Source organism: Thalassophryne amazonica, chromosome 22 (assembly GCF_902500255.1).
Source record: "Thalassophryne amazonica chromosome 22, fThaAma1.1, whole genome shotgun sequence".
Classification (NCBI taxonomy): domain Eukaryota; kingdom Metazoa; phylum Chordata; class Actinopteri; order Batrachoidiformes; family Batrachoididae; genus Thalassophryne; species Thalassophryne amazonica.
Window position 1 is genome coordinate 35,488,319 of NC_047124.1, and position 25,757 is coordinate 35,514,075.

At 42.8% G+C, this 25,757-nt stretch overlaps 1 long non-coding RNA gene across 1 annotated transcript; it reads left to right on the forward strand.

The window, feature by feature from the left end:
* Positions 1–5,044: 5,044 nt before the first annotated feature.
* Positions 5,045–20,234, forward strand: LOC117503916. Its single transcript, XR_004558694.1, has 3 exons — positions 5,045–5,125; positions 9,051–9,055; positions 20,203–20,234. It is a non-coding gene; the product is annotated as an uncharacterized LOC117503916 (long non-coding RNA).
* The last annotated feature ends 5,523 nt before the right edge of the window (positions 20,235–25,757 follow it).

Below are 25,757 nucleotides of genomic sequence, written 5' to 3' on the forward strand. Positions count from 1 at the left end.
TTTTTCATTGCTTCAGCTGTAGCATGGAGCTGTAGACCGAAGGCATTAGGTACCTCAAGGGGCAGTAACCCTCAAACACTGTGGTGGACACCGGTGATCAGGGAAGCCATCTGACTGAAGAAGGAGTCTAAGGGCACAGTTGCAAGGCATTGACAAGCCTGAAGGGCAGCACCCTCTTCTGTGAGGGAGTAAAAGAAACAGGTGTTGGAGGAGTTTGGATCATCCATGCAGCACCACACAAGAAAAAATTCGGGGAACCATCCAGGCTGTCTACAGTAAGGTTGAAACTCTGTTGACTTCAAGTGAGGAGGTACCCGTCGCTGGAAGGAGCACGTTTAGGAACTCCTGTATCAGACTGGAGTGCCCTTTGTAGTTGAGGCAGAGGTGGAAGCTGATGGGGGATCATCATCCGTTTCCCTGGTGGAAGTAACTGAGGTAAACAAACAACTCCATAGTGGCAAACCCCTGGGGGTTGATGAGATCCATCCAGAAATGGTAAATGGACTGCATTTATAGAGCGCTTTTCCATCTGCATCAGATGCTCAAAGTGTGTTTTTTAATTAAAATTATGCCTCACATTCACCCATTCACACTCACTCACACACCGATGTCAGGGTGCTGCCATGCAAGGTGCGCACTACACATGGGGCGCAACTGGGGATTAAGGACCTTGCCCAAGGGCCCGTAGTGATTTTCCGGTCAGGCTGGGGTTTGATCTGAGGATTTTATGGTCTCAAGCTAAATGCTTAACCACTAGACCAGGGGTGGCCAAGTTCCGTCCTCAAGAGTCACATTCCTGACACTCTTAGTTGTCTCCCTGCTCCAACACACCTGAATCCAATGAAAGGCTCATCAAAAGTCTGCTAACGAGTCTTTCAATGGATTCAGGTGTGTTGGAGCAGGGAGACAACTAAGAGTGTCAGGAATGTGGCTCTCGAGGACCGAACTTGGCCACCCCTGCACTAGACCATCAGTCATCTTGAAATGCTGAAGGCTCTGGGTGTGTAGGGACTGTCTTGGATGAGACATCTCTTCAGCGTTGTGTGGAGGTCTGGGACAGTGCCAAAGGAGTGGTAAATTGGGGTGGTTAAATAAAGGGGACCAGAGAGTGTGTGCCAGCTCCAGGAGCATCACACTACTCAGCCTCCCTGGTAAAGGCTACTCCAGGGTTCTTTAAAGGAGGGTTAAGCCAATCGTGGAACTTCAGATTGAAGAGGAACAATGTGGGCTTGTCATGGGCTTGGAATAACTGACCAGCTCTTCACTCTACAGTCTACATATGTTTTTATGGACTTGGAGAATGTGTATGATCAGGTACCCTGGGAGATGCTACTGTGGGAGTATGAGTGAGGGGGTTCCTTCTCAGGGCCATCCAATCTCTGTACTCACAAAGCGAGAGCTGTGTTTGGGTCCTCAGCAGTAAGTCAGGCTTGTTTCCGGTCGGGGTTGGCCTCCGCCAGTACTGCGCCTTGTCACCAATCCTGCTTGTGATATTCATAGACAGGAAATTGTAGATACTGCAGACAGGGGGAGGAGGGTCTTCAGTTTGGTGGACTGACAGTCTCCTCACTGTTTTTTGCAGATGATGTGGTCCTGTTAGCATCATCAGCCTGTGACCTCCAGCACACACTGGGTTGGTTCCCAACCAAGTGTGGAGTGACTGGGATGAGGATCCTCAACTCTAAATCTGAGGCCATGGTGCTCAGCAGGAAACTGATGCATTGGCTACTCTGGGTAGCCAATTATTTTTTTCTAGATCTGACAGTTGGCTGAATTCTGTGCCTGTCATGTTTGGAGGCAAAGGGCAACCAAACAGAGCTGGAGATGCACAGGACAGACTGGATGATGGGGATGTAGAAGATGATGAGAAGTTCCTGGGGCAGGTTGAACTTCCTGAACTGTGTGAGGAAGTACATCCTCTGCTGTGCCTTTTTTTCCTGATGGAGTCCATGTGGGAGGTCCACTTAAGATCTTGGGAGATGGTGGATCACAGGAACCCAAAAGTGTCGAAAGTGTCCACAGTGTTGTTGAGGATGGAGAGGGAGGTAGTGATGGTGGGTTCCTCCTTAAGTCCACTATCATCTCCACAGTTTTGAGCGGGTTCAGCTCCACGTTGTTCTGACCACGCGACATGGTAAATTTCACTGAGTAAAATTTACTCTGCTGGTTTAAATAGAGTAAAATACACTCTATTACAGAGTGAAATCAGCTTTACCGTCTTCTCAAATCACGTGTTTCTACTCCAGTAAGAGCTGATTTTACACTGTGATAGAGTATATTTAATACTATTTGGACTTGGACCAGATGTTACCCCGGCAGAGTAACTTTTACTCTGCAAAAATTACTGTGCAGAGGACCAACTGTTCCACCTCCTGTCTGTATGCAGCCTCATGCACTTTTGTCAGTGTTTTTAGTGTTGGTATTGTCAATGTTTTGTCTGACTAACATGGACACCCTTTCTTCTGCTTTGCTGCAAGACAAATGTCCTGATGGCTACAAATAAAGTCACCTGAACCCAAGGGCGTAGGTTTGGTCTTAGCTTTGGTAGGGACAATACCCCCCCGGCCCCCCTGCCCACCACCACCCCCTAACCCACTCACACCATTAGACGCACAAGTACAGCATAATACATAACATATGACGACACTTTATTAATATTTAACACTTTATTTACAATATTAAGTGTGTAGGCAAACAAACAAATAGCTTAAATAACAAAATTGCACCCAAAATCACGAATCTATTCTATAGGCCTACACCTGAGAGAACAAGACAACAAAAAAATACTTGTGGAGCTAACAAAAAAAAAAAAAAAAGTTTTTGCAACCAAGATGTATAATCTATTCTCTTCATCAATAATGCAGTTGTAGGTATCTGGCAACCTAATTTAAAAAAAAAAAAGGGATTTCCAATGATATATATGGTGTATTACGGTAAACGAAGCCTGTGATGTCATAACGCAGAGGAAAAACACGGAAGTTTCACACTAGTGCGCCGCTGAGAAAAAAAAAAATAATAATAAAAAAAAAAAAACTAGTGCGCCGCTGATTCTCATTACCGTAAGTTCTCATATAAGCCCTCACTCTGAAAAATTTGACAGCAAGCCAAGAACCCGTGCTTTCCAACAGTGTGCTATATGTTGCATATATTACGGTAAAGTGCGTTCGGTGACTTTTGAAACGAGGGAAAAGTATGAAAAAGAGCGCAAAAGTGACAGAAAAGTACATAGACAGACAGCAAACATAAATGTAGTAATTTTTGAGGAAAAGGCAGGATGTTAGTGTCATTTGTGAAGGTGTGTGTGCGTGTTTGTGTGGGTGTGCAGTTTATTTTAAGTGTGGCGCACAGCATTGTTCTCCAGCCCCCCCGCCCGCCCTTCTTGTTTTTCTGCACCGGAGCAGTGTTGCCAGATATGAAATATGAAACTATCGTACCAAAACCTCAAAATGATCGTATTTTGGGAGAAATTATCGTACACAAACAAAACGCATACAACGTAGCTATTTTAGCGTTTCTTTTTAAAATTTACAAAGAATTTTATGTCACATTTTTAAACAGTAATTATAGTAATGGGGAAAACTATGGCACAAAAAGAACGCAAATGCACTACCAGACTAGAAACATTTTTTTTTTCTGTGAAGGGACACAAACGTGTTAATTACCAGACTAGAAAGAGTCGAATTCAACCTCGAGGTCGCTGTCGTCATCCGATGCCATGGACACTTGTGCAGATTTTGTTGAACACAGAAAAAATGTTGACACCTCCATAAGGAACTTGAACTTTTTTTTATTTTTCTTGTATATCTCTTTGCTCTTGTGTTTTGTTCGTTTGTTGTTGCATTTGTTGAAATAAAGTTTCAAAAAAAAAAGTTGTTTGGGGAATCTTCCTGTCACGGTACAGATTGGATGGAACTCATTACTCTGTATGAGAGGGGGCGGGCTTTCAAATGACTTTGTCCCGGTCGCCCAAAGCCTGCAGCAGCCCTGTGTGTGGTGTGTCTTTGATGCCGCCTGAGTGCAACGCCTGCAAAATGATTCTTGGGTGTCAGAGAGAGATGCGTGTTTGGGCAACCAACTGAAATTATCGTACATATTGGATTTTTTCCCATTATTGATCGTACATCGTGCAGAGGGCAAAACTATCGTACAAATACGATAATTATCGTACATCTGGCAACACTGCACCGGAGCCACCCATCCTCTGCGCTCCGGGACCTCCCACTTTACAAATGAAGCACTGCCTGCCACGAGATGCGCTTTGTTTACGGCCATGTGAGAAGAACGTGAGCCAATGAAATTGCAACATGGGTAACCCTGTCACTCTGGCACGTCGAAAACACAAACATGACGACTAAAATTATAGTATCGAGTTCGCAGAAAAATAGTGAATGATTTTGTTATATAAACAAAAATGCTAAATATTGGTAGGGACTATTTTGCCATCCCAAAATATTGGTTGTGACTTGTCCCTATGGTCCATATGCAAACCTACGCCCCTGCCTGAACCTCATCACCATCCTGGATGAGGATCCGCAAACTTCAGGAGTTTAACAGAGGGGTTCCCTGAGGTACAGTCATTTGTGTAGATGGAGCAGAGCAGTGGGGAGAGCACACACCCCTGAGGGGCGCCAGTGTTGATTGTCCGTGTGCTGGATGTGAGGTTCACCAAGCCTCACCTGCTGTGTCCTGTCCATCAGGAAGCCGCAGATCCACTGACAGGTGGGAGCTGGCACAGAGAGGTTGGAGAAGTTTTTTTGTGGAGGATGATGGTGTTGAACGCCGAGCTGAAGAACACAAACAGGATCCTCTCATATGTCTCTGCAGAGTCTGGGTGCTGCAGGATGTAATGCAGTCAGTCCCATGTCCAGTAGGCAAACTGCAGGAGGTCCAGCAGGGGTCCCGTGATGTCTTTCAGGTGGCTCAACACCAGCTTTTCAAAAGACTTCATGACTGCAGAAGTCAGGCTGATGGGCCTGTAGTCATTTAGTCCTGTTATGGAGAGTTTGTTTGTGACTGGGTTAATAATGGAGCATTTGAAGCAGGAAGGAACCACACACAGCTTCAGAGATCTGTTGAAAATCTGGGTGAAGATGGGGGCCAGCTGGTCAGCACAGGCTCTCAGACAGTGATCAGAGAGTCCCAGAGCTGCAGGGGAAACAGAGCGACACGCGTCCTTTATTGTTGTGTAGCAGTGGTCAAGAATGTTCCTGTACGCGTAATGACACATGATGTGCTGTCTGAATTTATCGAGTTCATGGCTCAGATATGTTCACGGAGCCAGGTTTCAGTGAAACATAATGCGCTGGATCTTCCAAAGTCTAAGTTTGTCCTGTTGAGGAGGGACAGCAATTCATCTATCTTGTTTGACAGAGAGTGTTACGTTGGGGAGGTGGCTAGATGGGAGCACTGTGCGCAGCTTTAGCAGCGCTCCTGCTCACTTCCCCCTCAGGTGTCTTCTGTAAGCTTCAAGCAGAGCTGCTGCTCCTCCAACAAAAACATCTGTGAAACTCCCTGGTTCAGTAAAAACCGGCAACAACGTTCCAACATCCAGCATTTATGAGCTCTTCTCTGGAGTAAGAGAGCATAGGGGGCGAGCAGAGTGCAAAAACAAGAAATACAAAAAAAAAAAAAACACACACAAACTAAGAGAGAGTGTAGCACCAAGGCAGACATCTGCAGGACCATATTGGTCAAATCGGTGGGCTTCAAATCCCCGTCAGACTGGAAAATCACTAAGGGCCCTTGGTCAAGGTCCTTAATCCTCAAGCTGTTCCCGGTGTGTAGTGAGCACTTTGCATAGCAGCACCTGGGCGTGTCTGTGTGTGTGTGGTGTGTGTGTGTGTGTGTGTGTGTGTGTGTGTGTGTGTGTGTGTGTGTGTGTGTGTGTGTGTGTGTGTGTGTGTGGTGTGTGTGTGTGTGAGTGAGAGAGAGAGAAAGGGTGAATGTGTGGTCATTTGCAGGAGAAGAGGACAGTCACTAGTGTGTATATTGACATGTAGCAGCTCCTGGACATCATTCTGCAAGTCCGCGAGTGGCTTCCTTCACATTTCTTGTTGTTTTTATAATTATTATTATTTTATTATTAATTTTATTTTATTATTCATTTCAATGCTTTTCTGCTAAACGTCAGGGGGAATTTTCACAGCCTCTTTCACATAATAACAATGGAATAGTCCACATCCATCCTCAGCACTGTGTGTGCAAACATGTCATCATCTCAGCCAGTGACAACATTCATGAGAGTGCTGCGTGATATTCACACACAAATCCTTACACATGTAAAGAACGCACCAGTGTTTCTGGACTTTGGCATGTGCGGCGCACCATGTCAGTGGCTCTTGCTTGGTATGTGACTGATTGTAGACTGTTCAAGGTTTGTGGCCGCGTTTTTGACACCATTCCGGACGTCATTAGGCTGAGACTTTACCAGCATGCACACAAATAATATGAGGACCAGTAAGATTCTACATAAAATAGTTGTTGCCTTTTCACCTGATTTCAAACGATTTTATGCCCTTGTCTACTCTCCACCAGTCACACCTCAGTGAGATACTAGCCAATTCAGGAATTATGATATTCCACTTCTGATGTGCAGTGACCAGGAGGCACAAACCAAATTTATGTTACAAAAGTAAAAAAAAAAAAAAAAAAAAAACATTTAAAAACAGATTAACACTGAGAAAAATACACGAACTGAGAAACAAATTTACAAACTAAGAAACACATTTACAAAAGTAAAAAAATATATATATATTTGGAAAACATTTACATTTAGAAAACAAATTTCCAAATGTAAAAACAAAATCACATTTAGAAAGCAAATGTACAGAGAAACAAATTTTTAAAAATGTAAAATCAGATTTAGTTTTAGAAAACAATTTACAAATTAAAAAAAAAAAAGTTGAGAAACACATTTACAAAAGAAAAAAAATTTACCTTTCAAAAATGAATTTACATATTCAAAGCAAATGATTATTTTGAAAACAAATTTCCAAATGCTAAAACAAAATCATTTTTACAAAAGTAAAAAATAAATTATATTTAGAAACCAAACTTACAAATGTAAAATCAAATTTGCATTTAGAAAGCAAATGTTCAAATTGAGAAAAATACACGAACTGAGAAAAAAAATTTACAAGCTAAGAAACACATTTACAAAAGTAAAAAAAATTACATTTAGAAAACAAATTTCCAAATGTAAAAACAAAATCACATTTAGAAAGCAAATGTATAAACTGAGGAACAAATTCAGAAATCTGTACAATCAAATTTACATTTTGAAAATAAATTTACAAATTTTGAATTTTTTTTTTACGAAAGTTAAAACAAACTTACAAGTTGAGAAATTCATTTACAAAAGTAAGAACAAATTTACATTTAGAAAACAAATTTACAAATGCAAAAACAAATTCACATTTAGAAAACAAATGTAAAAATTGAGAACAAAATTAGAAATGTAAAAATCTGATTTACAATGAGAAAACAAATTTACTAATTGAGAACAAAATTTACAGGTTAAGAAACATATTTACAAAAGAAACACCTTTCAAAAACAAATTTGAATTTCCAAAACAAATTGACAAACACATTTACAAAATCCAAAAACCTGTTTTTACTTTTATAAATGTGTTTTCTAACATTTGAAATTTGGTTTCCACATCTCAGCCTGTAGAGATCTGATTGGATAAGGTGAATGTCTGCTCATTAAATACTGTAATTTTGTAATTATTTCAACTCTTATTTGTAAATAATTCTTTTGTCTCTCAGAATGGCATCAGGATGCATCCGTAGCATTCCGATTACAGCTGGAACTAATTCTCTGTATTTCCATACAGTCGGCCGTCCATCTATAACTATCTATAACTTACACTCTCGGTTTTCATCTCTTTGTTTTCCCTGGTTGGTTCCCGGCTTTAGTGAAGCTCCGGGGGAAAGCTTCAGATGGTCCTGTTGAATTGGTCCTGAGTAGAACCGTCTCTCAGTGCAGACAGCGTGCCACCGGTTCTGAAGACGGAGGGCGTCATGTTCTGGTGGTTCTCGTGATTTTTTTTTTTTGCGTGGGAGATATAAAATTCAACAAACAGGAACCTTTCTTTCCTCTCCTTTCTCTCTTGCTCTCTTCACATGTTAATCAGAGAGTAATTTACACCCAAAAAGCACTACAAGTGGGCGTGCCTTTCCACATGATGTGAGTGATGTCAAGGGATCAACAATGGAGGAGGTCTTTCATGTCTTAACAAAGAACTGATCCCAGTGGCAGTGCACCATTTTTCACATTGCCACGAACGCTCACTTCACCAGCTCACAACCAGCAAACCATGGCGGTGTTGGCGCAGGCGTGATTCCTCTGACAGCTCTGCAGCGGACTCTTCGCTGTTCCTGGTTTGCAGGGATCACAAACGAAGCTCCCGTAACCTCTCACCGACTCTGCAGGCCACCTCGGCCTTTCAGCCTGGAGCTTGCAGGGGTATTAGGAGCATCAGGTTCTGTGACGGGATGGTGTGCAGTAATTACAGCACGGCCCCATCCCCCTTTAAGACGCCCCAGTGTCAAGAGGACAGTGCTGGATTGGCAGGAGGAGCCGCAGCCCCGAGTCTCCAGAGGACCCATTAGGACTGAGGCCTAGCGTCGTGATCAAGCCGACCCTGTGCACTTGCACTGCACAATTACTGCCTGGCCTGCTCATTTGTGGAGCTCACTGTTGTTGTTAGCGTCATCGCGTTCCACAGCCTCCTTAATAACGTGCTTAGCAGTGCACGTGTGCAGACCAACCGTCAGGAGGCTGAGACGTGCCGGGGAGGTTAATGATGGGGGGTTACAGCTTTTGTGTGATGTTACAAGACAATCTGGTCAGTAGAGATACACCGACATTGTGTTATACTGTTATTACAAACAAACAAAACCTTCAACACCATTTCTGAGCAAAACCTTGTGTTTTTTAAGCACATTATGAATCCTGTTTTCCACAGCGGAGGCACTCAGTCAGTTCATGCTAACATTAGCTGGGTTTTCATGCTAATGTTAGCCCATTAGTATCACATTAGCATCAGTGAAGGTGTAATGTTAATAGCATGTCTTTATGTTAGCATTTTAGGGTTGCCACCCGTCCCTTAAAATACAGAATTGTCCTTTATTTGACAATAATCCCATATTGAATCAATATGGGATGTGAATTGTTCCGTATTTTCATAAATGTTCCACACACACTCACACACTCATCAAAACTGAATAATGAACAAAATAAAACACAGGAAATATTAAGGGCTGCTGATGTCATTTCTGTACCTGATGCAAGGGACAGTGGACAGACCTCAGACTTTCCCGTGTCCTGTCACGGGTTGCCTGGTTGCCTGATTGCCTGATTGCCTGGTTGCCTGATTGGCTGGCATGTCTACACCTGAAACTCTAACAAGCAAAAACGTTTGCAGTGTGCAGATGCGAGGGGGACGAGTCGAACCCCTGGCCTGACAGCGTTAGTGGCAATGAGGCAAACAAGTATTTTTATTTTTTATTTCCTCTTCTTAATGTAAAAATGTCGTCCCTTTAAAGATTAAAATTATTGGTCTGTTTTCCTTAATGTTTATGTTTATTATTGCACAATTCAGTGACTGAAGAGTTTATCATTAACAGTTTCAAGAATGACTAAATGCTTTTTTTTTTTCAAAATTAAATATGCCAGTCGTGGTGGGCGTCCTTTATTTTCATTTCTGAAAGGTAGCAACCTTAGCATGTGTACATATTTTACATTATAAATCTCATTGTTGACATTGGACTCAGTCGCTGGCTGGTCTCCGCCTCCTCGGCGCATGTGGGAATGGAGGCGGAGACCAGCCACAGAGTGACATCACTTTGTCCAGTGTTGCCAGCTTGGTGACTTTCTCGCTAAAGCTAGTGACTTTCCAAACCCTCTTAATGACTTAGTTTTTCAAAAGCGACTAGCGACACATCAAGCTACTTTTCCTGGTGTCTTGAAGGGAGAGCTACAATCCTCCGCATTCAATGTGCAAATGAAACGCATACACGCGATGCCTCCGCGGCTCTTCTCGCACTGAATGACAAACATCACTTGTACTCGCTCAGCCTACTTGCTGCGCTGTGACTGGTCTCCAGACTTTGTAGTTCTAAATATTACTGAGGTGTTTTTACTCACCTTGTTGTCTCTCCCACAGTGTTTTTTCCCCCCCAAAACTTTATTACATTAACAAACAGGAAATGAACAATGAAGGTCACAATAACACAGTATTATCATTATAAAGATCTAGAAAAAAATAAATATATACATACACACACACACACACACACACATATATATATATATATATATATATATATATAGCCATTTTAATTTTAATGTTTTTGTGTATTGTTGCGGGTGCTTTTATTATTGTTATTTATTTTGTTATTATTATAGTTGATTTTTTAATGCTTTGATTCCTCCTCATATAGTTATTGTCTGCAAATGTGAGATTTTTTTTCAGTAGATGAGTTGCAATTCACAGGGTCTCACAAACTAGAAACAAACAACAATCACAACAAAACATAAAACTGATACTTTGGAAAACACAGATGTCTTAAATTAAATAAATAGCAATTTTGTGCTGCTTATATCGGTACTTATAACTGAAATCTGCAGTTTGAATGCTGGTGTTTCTGTGTTTTTTGTGCACAGTTACTTTGTGCTGCGTTTTAAACTGCATTCATCCTTCATCGTTCATGCTGCTCTCAGAACCACCATCTCCCCTCTTTGGGTATTTTTTTTTTTCACACACAACAAAATAAGATGTTTCATCACATCACACAGCACTTCTGCCCAAATGAGCCGGAGGAGTGTAACTGTGAGAAAATTGCCTTTTGAATAATTCTCTTCATGATTTTTTTTCTCTCTTGTTTCCTCATGAAAGGTTTTCTGAAGGTTATTGTTGAGAATAATGGAGCTCCTGCCCCCTGCAGATGACAATCATCTTTCCAATTTGTTTGAGATTAGGTCATATAGAAACAGCACATCGTAAACACACAGGGTCAGCACGCCGCCGACTGAAGAATGGGAGGGTGGCATCGTTTCCCTTCTCCTGCGAGCATCCAGCCTTGATTGTCGTGACACAAGCCGTGGAACAAACCGGGGCAACAGGCAAACACAAAACCACAGATTTCTGACGCCGACGGGCAGAAAAGAAACGGTGTTGTCCGGCCCAAGCAGCATGACCTGATTGGATATTTGATTTGCTGCTGGATCAGTAAACACACCACATTTTTGACTCTTTCTTTTGATTCAGCATAAATCACATCAGAACAAACGGCTCACGGTGTGTGAAGCACGACCGGAGTGACATCAGCACCACCATCTGACAAGAACAGTACTACTTCCTTTAGTACGACGTTATGGTCAAACCCATTTATCCCACTGGAGATGCAGCTGTTGCCCCTGCAAGTGATAAAAAGTCAGATTCTCTTATGCCAACATCAATTTTTAGCATTTTGTTCTCATTTTTAGCACTTTAAGTAGTTTTGGAAGTCCAGTGTGAATTCTATACGGACATTATGCATATTCTGATACACATTATTATAGTGGTAGTGGTCTTTGGACTACTCCTGATTGCTTGGGGTCAACACAGCAGATCCAGTACAGATATCCTCAAGTTTTAAAGCCAGATGCCCTTCCTGATGCAAATCCAGTTTTATTAGGTGAAAGAGAAACAGCTCTGACCTTTACAAAGAGGTCTCCCATCCATAACCAGGACTGACTCTGCTGGGCTTCGGAGATCTGACAGGATCAGGCTCATGCAGAGAAGACTGGTGGCATACATATTATTATTATTATTATTAATATGTATATGTCGCAGACATGAACGACTGAAGCTCTTCAGCATCTCATCGTGTCATTTTAGTCCTTCATACTTTTTTTTAAGCAAATGTTTAAGGGGAGCATTAGCATGACTAAAACCTTCCAGTTTCTGGGGGAGTTCTGTCCCCTCCCCCGACCCCCCTAATTACATGCAACAGAGAAAATTAAACCTTCTTAAACCAAACAGTAATAATATCACACTCATTTTACACTCATCATAAGGTTAGGATACTGTGCCCTCCAGAAGTATTGGAACACTTGGAATTTCACACATTTTAATTTGTTTAAGCCATTTTAAATGCTAGAAATACAAAAAAATTATAAAAATTTCTAAAGTTACCTTCCTGAAACTCAAACTGAAAGCAGATCTCTAAAACTTGATAAAACCTGTAAATAATAATCAGTTTTATTGCCAGTTTTCTTTAGACAAGTCAGGGGATGGAAACATGAACATTTCCAAGTCACTGAATATGTCTTGGACTTTATTTACATCAATTATGAAGAAATACAAAAGTTTCTTTCACAAAACATCAAATCTAGTTTTTCATCTCAAATGTACTTTCTGTCAAATTGTAGCTGAACTTTCAGGTCTTCTTTTGAAGAAAATCCTCCTCTACACCACTTCATCAGGAAGCTGGATTTTAGATTTTTAATTCATTTATATCAAGTTGTAGAGATTTGCTTTCAGTTCGAGTTTAAGGAAAATAACATTAGATTTATTTATCTAAAGTTGTGTCACTGGTGTGTCACTCAGACAGCAAAATTAAGAGGTTACACAGATTTTATACAGAACACAGGAGAGGTAAATTACCAGAATTTCTTTCAGCCTGAGCATCTTCACCTTATATCTCATGAATCAACAGCTGCCTGCTTGTTTAAAAATCACTGGGAAAAACACATATATATAAGGCATCCCAAATTAAAGGAGAAATGCCACTTTTAACAACCTGGACCTCATTTCTGGCATAAAATTTGGGTGTTTACGCATCAGTATAACTTTGGTGTCATTTGAATTCCTTGAGTCAAATGTTTTCCTTCTTTTATTAAGGTGGATAAGAACTTTTTGTGGTACACAGCACCATCTATGGTACTGGAGGGGCCTAGCAGTCAATATGTGTCACTGATTTCAAAATGCAGCTCTTTTCAACCAGATGTGTGGTGCTGTGACATGTCAGTCATCTGTGTCCAATCAGATTTCAGCGGAGTCCAGTGCACCCCTGGCCTCCGCTCTAGCTCCACTCATGCCAGGAAGTATTCAACATTTGACATTTTCTGTTTCACTGTGGACTCAAAATTTGGCACTACCGCTTTGGGACTCCCTGTACCATCAATAAGCTTTGCGTCACTGTGCGTCACATCGCTCGTAATATTATTATTATTATTATTATTATTATTATTATTATCTGTCAAACCACTAAACAAAATAAACACAAAAAATAAAATGTCAATAATAAAGCTACAGTACAACAGTGCATATAAATCTCAAAATAAAGAGCTGATTAAGAAAAAAAAAATCAAAATGACTGGTGTTTTTGTTGTAGTGCTTCCAACAATATGGGCCAATCTGTGTCCATTTGATGATTTATTTTGTCCAAACAGTGTCAAGTAACATCCAGTATGTTAAACATTGCATCTCTATTTCTCCATCTTGGAATTTAATAGTCCTTATGTAACAGCACATGCTGTGGTGTGCACCATGTGTTACCAAGTCTTTGTCCATTGTTAAACTTGGTCCTGCATTAAAAAGTGAGTTACACATCCAGAAATAGGGTGTGACTTCAGATATATATTTTTTTATAAAATTCTTCTCCCCCCTTTGAGGTATTTTTTGACAAGTGCAACTTGTACTATTAGAATCAGAATCAGAATAGCCTTTATTCACCAAGTATCTACAAGAACACAAAGAATTTGACTGTGGCTTGAACTGTACTCTCTCTGTACAAGCATCTACAGTTGTATGCAAACGTTTGGGGACCCCTGATAATTTTCATGGTTTTACTTTATAAATCATTGGTTGTCTGGATCTGAAATTTCAGTTAAATATATCATATAGCAGACAAACACACTGATATTTGAGAAGTGAAATGAAGTTTCTAGGATTTACAGAAAGTGTGCAATAATTATTAAACAAAATTGGGCAGGTGCATAAATTTGGGCACCCCTGTCATTTTATTGATTTGAATACATTTATGCAGGGGTGGTGGCCAAGTGGTTAATGTGCTTGATTTCAAGTTCAGAAGGCTCCAGGTTCAAATCCCACCCCTGCCACATTTCTCCATGTAATGTGGAGTTGCGTCAGGAAGGGCATCTGGCGTAAAATCTGTGCCAGTTCAACATGCTGATCCACCTTAGATTTGCTGTGGCAACACCGAGGGCAAACAAGGGAGCAGCCGAAGGGACTTACTTTTACTTACTAGCACTAATTATTGGAACACAAAATTGGTTTGGTAAGCTCATTGACCCTTGACCACCTTACACAGGTAAATCCAACTATGAGAAAGGGTATTTAAGGTGGCCATTTACAAATGTTTCTCCTCTTTGCATCTCTTCTAATGAGTGGCAACATGGAAGCCTCTAAACAACTCTCAAATGACCTGAAAACAAAGACTGTTCAACATCATGGCTGAAAAAGAACACAGCATTCCAAGAAAAAACATTTACTACCTACAGTCAAATTTGGAGGTGGTTCCATCATGCTGTAGGGCTATGTGGCAGGTACTGGGAATCTTGTTAAAGTTGAGGGTCACATGGATTCCAGTCAATATCAGCAGATTGTTGACATGTTTAGCCGCATGTTCTCCTTGAATTGCTGGCTGTCTGAGTGGTGTCCAAAAAATGAGGTGGGCTTCATAGATAATTGGCAGAGCTTCTGGGGAAAACCTGGTCTTGTTAGGAGAGACGGCATCCATCCCACTTTGGATGGAGCAGCTCTCATTTCTAGAAATCTGGCCAACTTTCTTAAATCCTCCAAACCGTGACTATCCAGGGTTGGGACCAGGAAGCAGAGTTGTAGTCTTACACACCCCTCTGCAGCTTCTCTCCCCCTGCCATCCCCTCATTACCCCATCCCCGTAGAGATGGTGCCTGCTCCCAGACCACCAATAACCAGCAAAAATCTATTTAAGCATAAAAATTCAAAAAGAAAAAATAATATAGCACCTTCAACTGCACCACAGACTAAAACAGTTAAATGTGGTCTATTAAACATTAGGTCTCTCTCTTCGAAGTCCCCGTTAGTAAATGATATAATAATGGATCAACATATTGATTTATTCTGCCTTACAGAAACCTGGTTACAGCAGGATGAATATGTTAGTTTAAATGAGTCAACACCCCCGAGTCACACTAACTCTCAGAATGCTCGTAGCACGGGCCGGGGCGGAGGATTAGCAGCAATCTTCCATTCCAGCTTATTAATTAATCAAAAACCCAGACAGAGCTTTAATTCATTTGAAAGCTTGTCTCTTAGTCTTGTCCATCCAAATTGGAAGTCCCAAAAACCAGTTTTATTTGTTATTATCTATCATCCACCTGGTCGTTACTGTGAGTTTCTCTGTGAATTTTCAGACCTTTTGTCTGACTTAGTGCTTAGCTCAGATAAGATAATTATAGTGGGCGATTTTAACATCCACACAGATGCTGAGAATGACAGCCTCAACACTGCATTTAATCTATTATTAGACTCTATTGGCTTTGCTCAAAAAGTAAATGAGTCCACCCACCACTTTAATCATATCTTAGATCTTGTTCTGACTTATGGTATGGAAATTGAAGACTTAACAGTATTCCCTGAAAACCCCCTTCTGTCTGATCATTTCTTAATAACATTTACATTTACTCTGATGGACTACCCAGCAGTGGGGAATAAGTTTCATTACACTAGAAGTCTTTCAGAAAGCGCTGTAACTAGGTTTAAGGATATGATTCCTTCTTTATGTTCTCTAATGCTATATACCAACACAGAGCAGAGTAGCTACCTAAACTCTGTAAGGGAGATAGAGTATCTCGTCAATAGTTTTACATCCTCATTGAAGACAAGTTTGGATGCTGTAGCTCCTCTGAAAAAGAGAGCTTTAAATCAGAAGTGTCTGACTCTGTGGTATAACTCACAAACTCGCAGCTTAAAGCAGATAACCCGTAAGTTGGAGAGGAAATGGCGTCTCACTAATTTAGAAGATCTTCACTTAGCCTGGAAAAAGAGTCTGTTGCTCTATAAAAAAGCCCTCCGTAAAGCTAGGACATCTTACTACTCATCACTAATTGAAGAAAATAAGAACAACCCCAGGTTTCAGCACTGCAGCCAGGCTGACAAAGAGTCAGAGCTCTATTGAGCCGAGTATTCCTTTAACTTTAACTAGTAATGACTTCATGACTTTCTTTGCTAATAAAATTTTAACTATTAGAGAAAAAATTACTCATAACCATCCCAAAGATGTATCGTTATCTTTGGCTGCTTTCAGTGATGCCGGTATTTGGTTAGACTCTTTCTCTAGACCTCAGTGCTGCTTTTGATACTGTTGACCATAAAATTTTATTACAGAGATTAGAGCATGCCATAGGTATTAAAGGCACTGTGCTGCGGTGGTTTGATTCATATTTATCTAATAGATTACAATTTGTTCATGTAAATGGGGAATCTTCTTCACAGACTAAGGTTAATTATGGAGTTCCACAAGGTTCTGTGCTAGGACCAATTTTATTCACTTTATACATGATTCCCTTAGGCAGTATTATTAGACAGCATTGCTTAAATTTTCATTGTTACGCAGATGATACCCAGCTTTATCTATCCATGAAGCCAGAGGACACACACCAATTAGCTAAACTGTTAAAAGAGAGTTTTTCCTTCCCACTGTCGCCAAGTGCTTGCTCACAGGGGGTCGTTTTGACCGTTGGGGTTTTTACGTAATTATTGTATGGCCTTGCCTTACAATATAAAGCACCTTGGGGCAACTGTTTGTTGTGATTTGGCGCTATATAAATAAAATTGATTGATTGAGATTCTTGAGAACAACGTTCATGAATCAGTGACAAAGTTGAAGTTGCGCCGGGGCTGGATCTTTCAACAAGACAATGACCCTAAACACTGCTCAAAATCTACCAAGGCATTCATGCAGAGGCACAAGTACGATGTTCTGGAATGACCATCTCAGTCCCCAGCAGGGGCGTCGGACTGGGGGGGTAAAAGGTACTATGTACCCAGGGCCCAGAGCATGGGGGAGCCCATAAAAAACTTGCATTAAATACATTTTTGTGTTGCATGTTATTAATGTCCATACAATTCATGTTGTAAAAGAATATAATTAGAATGAATGTATAAATGTTGCAAAACATAATTCTGCTCTAACAATAATATTGAAAGATCTCTGAGGGCCCTTCCACCCCTGCACAGTTGTACAATGGTTTAGTCCAGGTGCACAGGCGGCACGCTGCCACACACACACACACACACACACACACACACACACACACACACACACACACACACACACACACACACACACACACATCCCAAATGGGATCTCACAGAAAGAGGTGTTTAGTAGTGCTGAAACAAGTAATCGATTTAATCAATTATTAAAAGTTGTCAACTAATTTAGTTATCAATTAGTTGTTAAATAACTTTGTTTAACCGCAAATGTTTCGTTTCTTCCATATAAATCAACCATTTCTGCAGCGCAGCTTTGCTTTGAACCTTGAACCAATTGAACCAGCAGTGCTTCGATCTGGTGCTTTGTTGATTCAGTGTTTTATTTTGCTTAATCAGAATCTTTCCCCAGTAAAACCCCAAAGAGCATATGTCTGTGAGTAATATTTACCTTTTTATGTTAATCTGACCTGTTATGGTCTTCTGAAACAGTTGATAGATGTATTTTATAACTTAAAAACAGGACCAATGCTAATGTGTTAGCATGTCTATGGCGTTTTCAATGTTAAAGTTAGCATTAAGCTGTTGCAGCTGTCAGAACATTTGTTTTCTGTATAATAATTCATGGCTCAGCGTTTGTTGTCATTAAAGAGTTAAATGTATTACAAATTGTAATATTTTATTCATTTATTTTTATATATCAATAATAATAATAATAGAAACAACAACAATAATAGTAATAACTAATAATGCCACAATGCAGTTTTAGAGAAACAGACCAAAACAATCTGATAAAACAAAACAGAAAAGATTAAACCAGCTAGCAATGAACATAAATAAATATACAAATAAGTGTTTCCTGTGAACACCGAGTGACTCTTAAACCTCCACTTCATCCCTGTTTTATTTAAGTTTAATGACAATTTGTTTCGGTCAAACCACATCTAAGCTGTGTTTTTACACAAGAAAAAATAAAATGCAGTAAACTGCACATTTGTGTCTTTTTTCATGAAAATATCTTATTAAATATAACATATTACACTTTAGTCAGGCCTTTAAAATACTTTAGTGGACTCTTGCTGTAATATGTTGTCAGTGGTTGAGATCGTTGCTGTCGGCATCTAAACCTGATGGAAATCTCTTTGTGGTGTGTTGGTGATGTTTGTATGTGCAAAATAAAACTAAACACTACTACAAGTATGTTTTTGACGAGAATATAACATAATTTTGTTACAAGCTCAAACGTTGATGTTGCGTGATAAAGACCTTTTAATAATAACTCACTTAAAGAAATAATGGCAAAACTCACGTAAGTAAAAAAACAATACAAAACGATTAATCAAAAAAAAAAAAAAATCAACCGATGAACTGATTAGTAAAATAATCATTAGCTGCAGCCCAAGTGTTTAGGCTGAAATAAAATATGTCTTTCCTAAAAAAAAAATCAACGTCCGAATCTCAAAAAAGAAGAGAAAAAAGGGTGGAAAGAAAACTAAATGAGGGAAAGCAGCTGATAACCAAATTCTTTGAAAAGAGAGGTGAGCTTGAAAGCTATAGATATATTGAGTTGGGGGGTCTGGGGGACCAAATTGCACCTTTTTCTACAAAATGGTGCAATTTGGTCCCCCAGACCCCCCAACTCAATATTGCTCCCCAACTTTAAAAAGGGTTCTGACTCCCAGGTGTGATCTAAGGTATACATGATTTAGACCTGGTTTGACTACACATTAGAAATTTGGTGTTTGTGTTAATAAAAAAAGAACAGTGTGTGTGTGTGTGTGTGTTTGTGTGGGGGTGGGGGGTCTTCAATATGACTAGTACCTAGGGCCCAGAATTTGGTGCTACACCCCTGGTCCCCAGACCTGAATATTATTGAAAATCTGTGGTGTGATTTTAAGCGGGCTGTCCATGCTCAGAAACCAACAAACCTGAGATGTTTTGTAAAGAAGAATGGTCCAGAATACCTTCAACCAGAATCCAGACTCTCATTGGAAGCTATAGGAAGCGTTTAGAGGCTGTTATTTCTGCAAAAGGAGGATCTACTAAATATTGATGTAGTTTTTTCTGTTGGGGTGCCCACATCTATGCACCTGCCTAATTTTGTTTAAAGAATTATTGCACACTTTCTGTAAATCCTATAAACTTCATTTCACTTCTCAAATATCACTGTGTTTGTCTGCTATACGATATATTTAACTGAAATTACTGATCCAGACAATCAATGATTTATAAAGGAAAATCAGGAAAGTCATCAGAGGTGCACAAACTTTTACATACAACTATATAAACATACAACCCCAATTCCAATGAAGTTGGGATGTTGTGTAAAATGTAAATAAAAACAATACATTGATTTTCATATCAGTTTGAACATTAAATATCTTGTCTTTGTGGTGTATTCAACTGAATATAGGTTGAAGAGGATTTGAAAATCATTGGATTCAGAAAAACACATTGAAGTTGTACATGAGGTATATGAATGAGTGAGTTTGTTGGCAGGTTAAGTTGTTCATCAATGTGATGGTCTGTGGAAAGAAACTGTTCCTGTGTCTGGTTGTTCTGACATACAGAGCTCTGTCACATCAACCAGAGGAGAAGAGTTTAAATAGTGTGTGTCCAGAGTGGGAGGGTTCTGCAGAGATGTTACCAGCTGGCTTCCTGGTCCTTGACTGATGTAAGTCCTGGATGGAGGTCAGGCTGGCTCCAGTATTTTTTTTTCTGCAGACCTAACAGTTGGTTGAAGTCTGTGCCTGTCATGTTTGGAGGCAGATGGAAACCAAACAGAGATTAAACAAACAGAGTTAAATATACTCTATCACAGTGCTAAGTCAGTTCTATCACAGGGTAAAATCAACTCTGTCATGCTGTGAATGACTCTTATTGGAGCTGATTTCACTCTATAGTAGAGTTTATTTAACTCTATTTGGACTGGAACCAAATGTTATCCTGGCAGAGTATATTTTACTCTCAAAATTTACTGTGAAGACATGAGGGAGAGACACCATCAGGTCCTGGACCCTTCTTGACCTTTTGTCTGTAAAATGTCTGGCACACATCCCCTTCACAGATGGTTAGTATGGGTGGGGCTGCAGAGGAGGGGTGGGAGGTGTCCATGGTGAAAGGCACGTCATTGTTGTTGGTGTTGGTGAGGGGTGTGAGAGGGCCTCTTTCAAATCTGGCATAAAAGATGTTCAGCTTCTCAGCCAGTCTGGGGTTCTCCACAGGTTTTAGGGTTGGTCTCCTGTTGTTGGTGACATGCTGAAGACCTCTCCACAGTGTCACAGGGTCATTGGCTGAGAATTGTTTTTTCAGCTCATCAGTGTAGCTCCTCTTTGCTACTCTGATCTCCTTTGTCCGCGTGCTTCTGGTCTGCTTGTACAGGAACCTGCTTCCCGTTCTGTAGGCCTCCTTCTCCTTCTGGCGGAGCTGCCTCAGTTTCCCAGTAAACAAAGGTTTGTTGTTGCTGTATGTGCAGAAGGTTTTGGTCTGCACACACAGAGCCTCACAAAAGCTGATGTAAGATGTCACATGAGTGTCTGTGGATGCAGCTTCAAAGATGCTCCAGTCTGTGCAGTGAAAACAGGCCTGTAGCTTCTGCCTCAACTCATCCGTCCACTTCTTTACTGTCTTGACTACAGTTTTGCATATTTTAATTTAGCTTAGATTAGATTTGATAAAACTTTATTGATCCCTTGGGAAGACTCTCAGGGAAATTGAGGTTCCTGCAGCACTGTATATCAGCACACAGGCTAAGAAGCACACAGAGTATCAAAAATGAAAGTAAAAACAGATTGCAAATATAAATATAAATAAACAACAAATACCAGACATACTGATCAATAGTGGTTTACTGGCTCCTACTGTTGCTCTCCTTCCCGTCCTCTGTCTTCCTGTTCCTCCTCCTCCCCCTGAGTGAGGAGTTGTACAGTCTGATGGACTGAGGGACAAAGGAGTTTCTCAGTCTGTTGGTCCTGTACTTGGGAAGCAGCAGTCTGTGGCTGAAGAGGCTCCTCTGGTTGCTGATGACGGTGTGCAGAGGCTGACTGGCATCGTCCATAATGTCCAGCAGTTTGTCCATTGTTCTCTTCTCTGCCACCATCAGCAGAGAGTCCAGCTTCATGACAACCACGGAGCCAGCCCGCCTGATCAGTTTGTCCATCTGGATGTGTCCTTCTTGGATGTGCACAGACACCACGGTGTAGAAGAGGACACTGGCAGAACATCCACAGGAGTTTCCTGCAGATGTTAAATGACCGGAGCCTCCTCAGAAAGTACAACCTCCTCTGTCCCTTCCTGTACAGGTGGTTGGTGTTTGTTGTCCAGTCCAGTTTGCTGTCCAGCCCTGTGTCATTTGTGAACAGTATGTGACACAGCTCAGCATTGTGTCTGAAGTCAAAGGTGTACAGGGTTAAGAGAAAAGGGGCCAGGACCCTGGGGTGGTCCGGTGCTGCTGATCACAGTGTCAGGTGTGGTGTCCCTCAGCCTGACATACTGTGGCCTGTCAATGAGGTAGCTGGAGATCCAAGTCACCAATCGATTTCTGCCTGTAGGTAGGAATGAGGTGGAGCAGGCATTGATCAGAGAGTCCCAAAGCTGCATGGGGAACAGAGCAATAGGCATCCTTTATTGTGGTGTAGCAGTGGTCAAGAATGTTTGCATCCCTGGTGGGACACGTGATGTGCTCTCTGTATTTATGGAATTTGTGACTGAAATTTGCTCTGTTAACATCCCCCAAAATGCTGAGCAGGGAGTCTGGATGCTTCCTCTCCATGTCTGTAATCTGGTCTGTGAGTTGCTGCTGTGCCTCCGTTATGCATGCCTGTGGTAGAATATACACACTGACCAGCACAAACGAGGAGAACTTCTGCAGTGAATAAAACGGGTTACAGTTGATGAAAAACATTTACAGCTGAGGGCTGCACATCCTCTTCAACAATGTGACATCTGTACACCAACCTTCCTTTATATAAAAGCATGTTCCGCTGCCTCTTGTCTTCCCAGAGAACTCCATTACATGGTCTGCGCGTAGCAGCAGCAAGCCAGGCAGGTGCAGAGCACTGTCGGGGATATGTTCACTGAGCCAGGTTTCTGTGAAACATATTGCAGTGGAGTTTTTCCTGTTGAGGAGCAACAACTAATCCACCTTGTTCACCAGAGAGCGTAAGCTGGCAAGGTGGATAGATGGGAACGCAGAGTGCAGCGCCTGCTAACTGAGTGTCACAAGCACTCGTGCTCACCTCCCCTGCCCATGTCTCCTGTAAACTCCATACAGAGCTGCTGCTCCTCCAACCAGAACATCTGTAAATCTTCCTGGTTCAGTGCAAATGACTGAAAAAGTCAGCACCAGATGGAGTAAATTTGAGTAATTTTCGCTGAGATTTGACCACTGTGTCATCACAAATGTACAACCTCACCAAGTCAAATCTAGTAGTTGTGTTGATGACAGCTGGCACCAAACATGGGTGAGATGGTGATCCCAGGAGTGGAGTGACTCCTCCCCCTCAGCCAGCTCTGGTGGAGTTGGCCAAATTAAGTGTCTGCTGAGCAGTTTCATAGCTTTGATACTCATAAAGCACCTTTTCCTGATTTTGGACGTGTTTCTGAAACATCCACTGAAACACTCTGTCACACGTTTAAACTGCATTATATTTGATATTGTTTAAAGGTTTAGTTTAATCAACCAATAATCAATCTGTGGGCAGCCCAGTGGCTTAAATCAAATCAAATCAATTTTATTTATATAGCACCAAATCACAACAAACAGTTGCCCCAAGGTGCTTTATATTGTAAGGCAAAAGCCATACAATAATTACGGAAAAACCCCAACGGTCAAAATGACCCCCTGTGAGCAAGCACTTGGCGACAGTGGGAAGGAAAAACTCCCTTTTAACAGGAAGAAACCTCCAGCAGAACCAGGCTCAGGGAGGGGCAGTCTTCTGCTGGGACTGGTTGGGGCTGAGGGAGAGAACCAGGAAAAAGACATGCTGTGGAGGGGAGCAGAGATCAATCACTAATGATTAAATACAGAGTGGTGCATACAGAGCAAAAAGAGAAAGAAACAGTGCATCATGGGAACCCCCCAGCAGTCTAAGTCTATAGCAGCATAACTAAGGGATGGTTCAGGGTCACCTGATCCAGCCCTAACTATAAGCTTTAGCAAAAAGGAAAGTTTTAAGCCTAATCTTAAAAGTAGAGAGGGTGTTGGGAAAGTGTAGTGACACGGACCCACAACAGGGGGCGCAAATGAACGGTCAATAGATGAGCCAAAAGGTAACAATTTAATGTTGTGAATGTGCACAACGAACATACAGACAATCTCAGAATATCATTACAGTCAATACACAAAGGTGACGTGTGGGCAGGCTCGAGGATAGAAGACGTCCGTCCTGAGAAGAGCCGGAACCACACGATTTCCGCCGCCCCAGAACCTGGTGAATACTGGAGCTGCCAAGTCCCGAATTCCCAGGTGATCACCGTCCCCGACTGTCGGATCTGGTACTGCTGGCGAAGAACAAAGACAGTCAAGTGTGGGTGTGTGTACACCCAGTAACAACAACGGTGGGAATGCCACCTCCACCTCTCACTCAGTATGGTGCAGAGTACCGCAGTGATTCCTCAGGGGAAAAGAGTGCCTTCTAGCGCTCTCTCAGCTTCCACTGACAACGGTACCGGTACTCCTGCAAACACTCACAATATACAAACAATGTTGTAACACGAAAACGGCTGAGGATATTACCTCCAATGAAGTATGATATCTCGGCAACGAGGTGGAGATGACGTCTGGTCTTTATGGAGTGAGATGATGTTGAGTAGTTGGGTGACAGCTGTCAAGAGGTAATGAGCGACAGCTGTCACCCCCGGCTGTGTCCATGGCGGCAGCGCCCTCTCGTGCCTGAAGCCCGCACTTCAGGCAGGGCGCCCACTGGTGGTGGGCCAGCAGTACCTCCTCTTCCGGCGGCCCACACACAACAGGACCCCCCCCTCAACGGGCGCCTCCTGGCGCCCGACCCGGCTTGTTGGGGTGTCGACGGTAGAAGTTGGCCAGGAGGGCCGGATCCAGGATGAAGCTCCTCTTCACCCAGGAGCGTTCTTCGGGTCCATACCCCTCCCAGTCCACCAAGTACTGGAACCCCCGGCCCATCCGACGGACGTCCAGGAGCCGGCGCACCGTCCAAGCCGGCTCCCCGTCGATGATCCGAGCAGGAGGCGGCGCCGGTCCGGGAGCACAGAGGGGTGAGGTGTGGTGAGGTTTGATGCGGGACACGTGGAAAACCGGATGGATCCGCAGTGAAGCCGGGAGTTGGAGCTTCACTGCGGCAGGACTGAGGACTTTGAGGATCCTGAAGGGGCCAATGTACCTGTCCTGAAGTTTCGGGGAGTCCACCTGGAGGGGGATGTCCTTTGTGGAAAGCCACACCTCCTGCCCGGGCTGGTAAGCAGGGGCCGGGGATCGCCGGCGGTCTGCATGGGTCTTCGCCCTCGTCCGGGCCTTCAACAAGGCAGAACGGGCGGAGCGCCACACCCGACGGCACTTCCGCAGGTGGGCCTGGACCGAGGGCACACCGACCTCTCCCTCCACCACGGGAAACAACGGGGGCTGATACCCCAAACACACCTCAAATGGGGAGAGGCCGGTGGCAGAAGACACCTGGCTGTTATGCGCATACTCGATCCAGGCCAGATGGTTACTCCAGGCCGTCGGGTGCGCGGATGTGACGCAGCGGAGGGCCTGTTCCAGTTCCTGGTTGGCCCGCTCTGCCTGTCCATTCGTCTGTGGATGGTACCCGGACGAGAGGCTCACGGTGGCCCCCAGTTCCCTGCAGAAGCTCCTTCAGACGTGTGAGGAGAACTGGGGACCACGATCTGAGACGATGTCGGAGGGTATCCCATGCAGACGGACAACGTGGTGGACCAGGAGGTCTGCTGTCTCCTGGGCTGTTGGGAGCTTCAGGAGGGCCACGAAGTGGGCCGCCTTGGAGAAACGGTCCACTATTGTGAAGATGGTGGTGTTGCCCTGGGACGGCGGGAGGCCGTGATGAAATCCAGGCCGATGTGGGACCAGGGGCGATGAGGCACCAGCAGCGGCTGGAGGAGTCCTTGGGCCTTCTTATGTACTGCCTTGCCCCTGGCACAGGTGGTGCAGGCCTGGATATATTCCCGGACGTCAGCCTCCATAGACGCCCACCAGAAGCGCTGCCGGACAACTGCCGCGGTCCTTCGCAACCCTGGATGACAGGAGGGCTTGGAACCATGACAGAAGTCCAAGACTGCAGCTCTGGCCTCTGGTGGGACATATAAACGGTTCTTCGGACCTGTTCCTGGGTCCGGGCTCCGTGCCAGGGCCTCCCGGACGGTCTTCTCCACGTCCCAGGTGAGGGTGGCCACGATAGTGGACTCAGGCAGGATGGGCTCCGGTGGATCCGACAGTGCAGTTTTGACCTCCTCTTCGTGTACCCGGGACAAGGCATCTGACCTCTGGTTCTTGGTCCCGGGGCGATAGGTGATCCGGAAGTCAAAACGCTCGAAGAACAATGACCAGCGGGCTTG